This window comes from Lygodium microphyllum, chromosome 6 (genome assembly GCF_053477565.2).
Source record: "Lygodium microphyllum isolate KBCC chromosome 6, Lygodium_microphyllum_v1.1.10, whole genome shotgun sequence".
Lineage (NCBI taxonomy): Eukaryota > Viridiplantae > Streptophyta > Polypodiopsida > Schizaeales > Lygodiaceae > Lygodium > Lygodium microphyllum.
In genome coordinates, this window is record NC_141140.1 from 147,206,466 (window position 1) to 147,212,950 (window position 6,485).

Here is a 6,485-nt window from a genome sequence, read left to right on the forward strand (position 1 = left end):
CAAAGAATTGGATATTGACTTATATGCCCCCCATGAGAAAATATTTGCAAGAGATTACTAAATAGAGTGGTGAGCTTATCATTTCAAAGAGAGCCCTTGTCTCCCTATCTAATTCCTCTTACTTTGGTAAGGACCCCCCAAAAAGGCAAGCATAATTACGAATACCCACCTTGAATTGTCTATCTTATAAACAAAATCCCAAAACGGGAACCTTGCTGCATGTGTCAACCTAGTTTTATTTTATTTTATTTTATATTCAAAATCTATATGAAATGTTGGATTTATAATGAAATATAGACCTTATAATAAAAGCACTCCAAGAATTAACGCTTAATTTTCTTGTATTGTTCTATAGTTTCATAAGATATAGTAATCGGAGGAGACAAAAATCCACGCTTATGTGTAAGGGCATGACAAACGTCCAAGTATTTCTAACCGAGATGTTAGACAATTAAACGCGCATTAAAACCAGGTCGCCTGTGTGCCATTCGTAGACGGGAATGTGTTTCCTGGCACCATCGACGACCGTCACGCTCAATCAACCCGCCAGTGTACATTGCAGGCGTGAACTGACATGCGAGTGTAGACTCGCGACGCCATTAAAATGCAGGACGTCAAGCTGAGGTTTTGAGGCGGACACGGGCATCGGAGAGAAATGTAGATGAAGCATCCGTGACAGAAGCGATAGGCTTCGTATTCTGCAAAGGAGCTGCATCATAGATTGCCCTCTTGCTCCTTCAACAAGATGCATATGTGGAACATGTCCGATCAATCTGAAAGATATTGCCTCATCCAAGAGCAGCATATGTTGAGAATCAAGAGCATGATATACACCAGGAGTCGCATGCCTGTGTACCCACCAGTCGCTCTGGCATGTGTAAGCTTCCATGGCAGGGTAATGCTCTGCTCTGCTTCCTCTTTCCTGCTATTGTATTTGAATTGCAGAGTCCTGATTCTAAAGAAGGATGATGTTTCACAGAGTAGCCCTCCTGTCCTAATTTTAAGCACAAATTCACCAAAGAGTACTTCTGGATCGATTGCCCCCACCATCCTCCATGGCCCCTTGAAGAACTTGCAGAGAGAAATCTATTGACGGCTACAGAAGAATGAGGGGTGAGAAGGCCGTTGTGGCCTCATTGAAGGCTTGTGCCAGGGTTAAGAATCTGCAAAAAGGAAGTCGAATACATGCTGAAATTGTGGAAGCTGGACTGCTTGCAAAGAATCCCTATGTGGGAAACACTTTAGTCAGTATGTATGCCAAATGTGGTGAGCTTGCCAAAGCACATCAAGTGCTGGACAAGCTTCCTGTTCGCGATGTAGTGACATGGAATGCACTAATTGCAGGATGTGCGCAACACATGCAAGGTAAGGAAGCACTGGAGTGCTTTGAACAGTTACAACGTGAGGGCCTTGCTCCAAATACAGTCACCTTCATCTGCATCTTGAAAGCCTGTGGCAGCTTGGGAGCGATTGACAAGGGGAAAGAAATCCACGATGAGATTGTAAGACGGGTTGCTGGGAACAAGTATGGTGCTTGGCACTGCTTTGGTGGATATGTATGCCAAATGCGGCAATTTTGCAAAAGCACAGAAAGTGCTAGATGAGCTTCCTTGTAAGGATGCTGTGTCTTGGAATGCATTAATTGCAGGATATGCCCAACACGAGCATGGTGAGGAAGCACTAAACTCTTTTGAACAGATGCAGTGTGAAGGGTTCCAGCCAAATCGAGTCACCTTCATCTGCATCTTGAAAGCCTGTGGCAGCATGGGAGCAATTGACAAGGGTAAACAAATTCATGATGAGATTTTAAAACAGGGGCTGCTGCAAACAACAGATATTGTGCTTGGCAATGCTTTAGTGGATATGTATGCAAAATGTGGTGAACTAGCCAAAGCACAGCAAGTCCTAGATGAGCTGCCAGTTCGGGACATAGTGACTTGGAATACACTGATTGCAGGGTATGCCCAATGTGAGCATGGTAAGGAAGCACTGACCTGCTTTGAACTGATGCAACGGGAGGGTCTTTCACCAGATGCAGTTACCTTCGTTTGTATTTTGAAAGCCTGTGGCAGCATGGGAGCAGCCGATAAGGGGAAGCAAATTCATGATGAAATTCTAAGACAGGGCTTGGTGGGAGGTAATCCTTTGCTTGGCACTGCTTTAGTGGATATGTATGCCAAATGCGGCGACCATGCCAAAGCACAACAAGTGCTGGATGAGCTTCCTGTTCGGGATGTAAGTACTTGGAATGCGCTCATTGCAGGATATGCTCAACAAGAGCACGGTGAGGAAGCCCTGAACTGCTTTGCACGGATGCAACACGAGGGCCTTTGCCCAGATTCTGTTACTTTCATCAGCATCTTGAAAGCCTGTGGTGTTGCGGGATCAACTGAAAAGGGGAAGCAAATCCATCATGAGATTATAAGACAGGGATTGCTAGCCACAAATATTGTGCTGGGGAATGCATTAGTGGATATGTATGCCAAATGTGGTGCTTTTGCCAAAGCACAGCAAGTACTTGATGAGCTTCCTGCTAGGAATGTGATCTCTTGGACTGCACTAATTTCAGGATATGCTCAACATGAACATGGTATAGAAGCACTGGATTGCTTTGATCGGATGCAGGATGAGGGGCTTCTTCCAAATGCAGTCACATTTATCTCTATCTTGAAAGCCTGTGGCAGCATGGGAGCAACTGACAAGGGCAGAGAAGTTCATCACAAGATTGTAAAACAGGGGCTACTTGGAACAGATATTGTACTTTTCACTGCTTTGGTGGATATGTATGCAAAATGTGGCAATTTTCCTGAAGCACAGAAAGTCCTCGATGAGCTTTCTGATCAGGATGTAGAGTCTTGGAATGCATTAATTGCAGGATATGTTTAACATGAGTATGGTGAGGAAGCACTGAACTGCTTTGAACAGATGCAACTTCAGGGCATTTTACCAAATGCAATCACTCACTTGTGTGCTTGCTGCATGCAGTCACTCAGGTCTGCTGAATGAGGGTCAGATGCAGTTTATGAATATGAGTAAAATGTATGGTATCACGCCTTGTATATTGCATCATACTTGTATGATTGATCTTTTGGGCCGTACAGGGCATTTTGAAAAGGCAATAGCAGCGATCAAGGACATGCCATCTTTTGATCATTCAGTCTGGAGGGCATGTGGAAAATATGGAAAGATGAATCTTGGGACAGTAGCCTTCAAAAATGCTGTACAAGTAGAAAATTGAATGTGCCTATATGGTTCATGTTGATGGAACTGCAGGCACAGAAGAGGATGCTGACAAGATTGAGACATGGAGGCTGAGAAGGGAAGCTTGGAGGAATCAGGGTTGTATGTAGTGGAAAAATGAGAATGACCATGTATTGGGGGTACAAAGGACGAAAAAGGTAAATGCATGCATGCATATGTGGGTGGAGCCTGGTAGATGATGTGCGATTCTGAAGGGGCAATCCAAGTAGCCAAGGTATTAAAGATCATGATTTTGGTCTTGCTTAGGTTCAGAGCGAGATCCTTCTCTGTGCAGAAAGCTTGTAAAGCATCAATATGATGCTGTTAGTCCCTCAGAAGAATATGCGATCAGCACAAAGTCATCTACACATAGTAAGACTCAAGCTCAAGACTCCTGTGAGTGGTGCTCTTGCTCCTCCTATCCTATCTGTAAAATCAGAAATCTCATTAATGTATACTTCAAAGATTGTGAGTAAGAGGGGGCAGCCTTACTGTAACCAATCTTGCTCTGGACTACATTAGATATCCCACCTTGAGCTCGTACACCTTGAGCTCGTACTCTCCCTGTCACTAAGTCACATAGTTCAAAGATCCTCCACATCATCTCTAGTGGTACGTGCTACTATGGTTTGGAGTCGTGGTGTAAGTCTAGCCCGTGGTTTTGTGCCAGCTTCTGCACCACCTGCCCCAGCTCCTGCCTGCCATCCCTGTCAGCATCTGCCTTCTTAGTCTTGCCACCTGCCTGCTCTCTTTCTTCCTCTCCTGTATTCAGCCAACCAATGGCTTCCATACCCCTCGCATTGGCTGCCCTGTATCAAGCAGTGGCTACCCTCTGCTCTTTGATCCTCCCCTACCCTCAGGCAGTCACATCCACCCTATCATCTTCGATTCGCCCCTCCACTTAATGTCACAAGACCAGTAAGGTTCAGAGCCTTGTGGGTTTACAAGAACCCTCACAGCAGAAAAATGGAGGTGAAAATTCAATTTGTGACACAATAGCCTGTCCCTCTTCTTCTCGGGGGACTCCGGTGTAGCCCCCATAGTCTCCATGGCTGAGAGCTTCCATAGATCATGTTTAATCCTCATGAAGAGCTGAATATCAGAGACAGAGTGGCAGTATCATCTTTGGTTTGCTGATGGGTAGGTGGCAGGTGGCAGACCACCGACACACTCATTGAGGACATTGCAGGCAGCTCCATAGGACCCTTGCTCAGTAGCCCTGCTAGGGAAGGGGCCTTTTAGGGTCAACTTTAGCACACTAGAGCAGTCTGAGGCAGTGCTCCTCATGAGTCCATTGGATGTTCGGATATCATTGACTTTCTTTGACAGGTGGACAGAGCCTAGGGATGATTCCCTGCTTGGTGTTGGTATGACTACTACAGTTCACTTTCCTGAGCTCTTTGAGTAGTACTCTTCATTGTCCAGATCGGGCAATCTTTTGGTGTGTCATTCAGAGAGATAGGACCTTTGCAAATGTGGTAATGGAGGGGTGTGCTCAGCACGTGTTCATTGGGGTTATGATCCCCACCTCCTTGCTTAACTCCTTCTCAGGCCACTAGGGTTTCTAGCATGGGTGATATATGCTCCATATGGTCTACTACATTAGTTTCTTAGGGAAATGCTTCACTTGTTGATGGTAGGCCACCTTGCAACAGATTGCCCCACGTTGCAATAGAAGAGAGAGGTGGTCAGCCTAGCCTCCTTTCAAGATGAGGGGGGAGGACTTGTATCTCCAAAGAGAGAGAGAGAGAGAGAGAGAGAGAGAGAGAGAGAGAGAGAGAGTAAATGAGCTGGTAGACAAAGGAGACAACATCAAAGACAAGGAGAGAGAGAGACATAAGCAACAGCCAAAGAAAGTGGAGAGGTATTAGAGACCCTAGATCTTTTGCTTGTAGATACATGGTAGTAGCTGTGCCACCAGTATCAATTGCAATAGAGACCGTGATGGTTGTGTTAGCAGAGTATTTGTCAGCTCATGTGTGAGTCTGAGCTTGATCTAGGCTGGGCATTTTTATTAGGTATTTTAGGTATTTTTTGGTGTGGCATTTTATGCCATTGGGGCATTTTTATGCACCAGTCCGCCAGCATTAATGTTGTCTGACCAGCATTATTGCTCCCCACTTTTTCAGCCTATTTATACTCAGTGGCTCCTCCTCAGTCAGTCACTTCACTTCATCTGCAGACTCTGTGGAGAGAGGAGCCAGTGCCAGTGCCAGTGCCCACGCAGCCAGTGACTCACTGTTGTATGCGATTGTCTCGTGTTCAGATATTTGGATTCCATTTCCTGTGCATACATCTGAGTTCTCATCTGTATCGTGTTCTTTTCTTTTCTCTTTTTGTCTTGTGTTTTAGCAGTTTATTTCAGCATATGTTTATGCTTCCACCGCTGCTCCACTTCTGACACGGTATCAGTTTTCAGGATGTGTGTTTCTCCACTTTACAGTCTGCGTTTTGCTGATTCAGCATCTCTCATGGCTGGGTGACTGTTCATTCAGGCCGTTTTTGTTGTTTTTGGCAGTTTTTGACTGATTTTTTGACTTTCTGCCGCAGATTTTGTCTTCTATTGATCAGATTTTGGGTTATATTGCATGTGAGCTCTCATTTTCTGTAGTCTATGCTTGTGTTTTGGTTGTGTTTTCTCTCTAAATTCCATCTCTTCTCTACTTCTCTTCTTATCCTCTCCATATGGCTCCTCCGTGCACTTCCACTGATGATAAGTTACATGGACCTGATTATCTCACATGGAGTGCTGTCATGAAAGCTTGGTTTGTGCAGAAGCGGTTATGGTACATCGCCTGTGGAGCTCTTCCTCGACCTCTCTATCCTTTTTCTCTTCCTGAAGACTTTGATGAGGATAACCATGAGGAAGCAGTGCTCACATGGGACTCAGACGGTGCCCGTGCTTACTCGGCGTTGCTTCGGTGTATTTCTAAAGCGGTCTTACCGGCGGTTACCTCTTGTACGACCTCTCCTGAAGTATGACAGAAGTTGCAGTAGATGTACGAGGCACCTTTCACCATGCGGGCAGTCACACTTTATGGCCAGCTCCAGCAGATGAAGTTTGAGCCGAAAGATGCTATTTAGTCTTTTCTTCTTCGTGTTACGCAGGTACAGGGCCAGCTTCGACACATGCAATCTGCTCTTCCCGAGGCGTATCTCGTCGGGACGGTCCTTTACAAGCTCCCCCCGGAGTTTGATGGAGTGGCCAATGCTTTGTGGGCGCATACATCATCGACTCCTGTCAG

General features: G+C 45.5%; 1 pseudogene across 1 annotated transcript; it reads left to right on the forward strand.

Annotated features, from left to right (window-relative positions):
- The first annotated feature begins 432 nt into the window (after positions 1 to 432).
- LOC148035269 (pentatricopeptide repeat-containing protein At4g18520, chloroplastic-like) lies at positions 433 to 5,442 on the forward strand (annotated as a pseudogene). The gene is made up of 2 exons (XR_015691178.1): positions 433 to 895; positions 980 to 5,442. The product of XR_015691178.1 is annotated as a pentatricopeptide repeat-containing protein At4g18520, chloroplastic-like (transcript).
- Positions 5,443 to 6,485: the final 1,043 nt, after the last annotated feature.